This window comes from Terrapene carolina, unplaced genomic scaffold, assembly GCF_002925995.2.
Source record: "Terrapene carolina triunguis isolate 2854851 unplaced genomic scaffold, T_m_triunguis-2.0 Scaffold34479, whole genome shotgun sequence".
NCBI classification, from domain to species: domain Eukaryota; kingdom Metazoa; phylum Chordata; order Testudines; family Emydidae; genus Terrapene; species Terrapene triunguis.
In genome coordinates this window covers 10420-11377 of record NW_020698830.1, presented here as the reverse complement: position 1 = coordinate 11377, position 958 = coordinate 10420, and positions in this window count along the sequence as shown.

The window sequence follows — 958 nt, the reverse complement described above, 5'->3', positions numbered from 1 at the left end:
CAACTCCTGGTGAATACAGATCCAAACCCCCTTGGATCTTAAAACAAAGAGAAATCAATCAGGTTCTTAAAAAGAAGGCTTTTAATTAAAGAAAAAGGTAAAAATCATCTCTGTAAAATCAGTATGGAAAATAACTTTACAGGGTAATCAAACTTAAAGAGCTCAGAGGACCCCCCTCTGTCTTAGGTTCAAAGTACAGCAAACAAAGATAAACACTCTGGTAAAAGGTACATTTACAAGTTGAGAAAACAAAGTAAATCTAAGACGCCTTGCCTGGCTTTTTACTTACAAGTTTGAAATATGAGAGACTTGTTTAGAAAGATGGGGAGAACCTGGATTGATGTCTGGTCCCTCTCAGTCCCAAGAGCGAACAACCCCTTAAAACAAAGAGCACACACAAAAGCCTTTCCCCCCCCAAGATTTGAAAGTATCTTGTCCCCTTATTGGTCCTTTGGGTCAGGTGTTAGCCATGTTACCCGAGCTTCTTAACCCTTTACAGGTAAAAGGATTTTGGAGTCTCTGGCCAGGAGGGATTTTAGTACTGTACACAGGAGAGCTATTACCCTTCCCTTTATAGTTATGAGTACTGACTGTGTTCTCACTTGTCACTGCAGGGGCTAGCTGTATGCCATGGCAACAGGCTTGCAGAGGGGGGAGCAGCTGGAGCCTTTCACTGGGGCAGGGGAAGGCTTAAGTAGGAGGATGTTACACTGCTAAAAATAGCACTGTAGAGCAAGGAGGTAGGTGTGTGTGCGCGCATGCGCGCACACACACACAGAGCGCTCTCCAGCCTGGGGGTTCAGGCATGTGCTCTTCACTGAAGCAATGCTGTTAAATACCAATGCTATGTCTGTACTCTACATGTCACTTAAGTGTAGATTAAGAGGGTGTGTGGTCAAGTTCATGTCTGTTCATAAAAGGAAATGCTTTACCTAACCTAATTGTCATTAGATGTTAA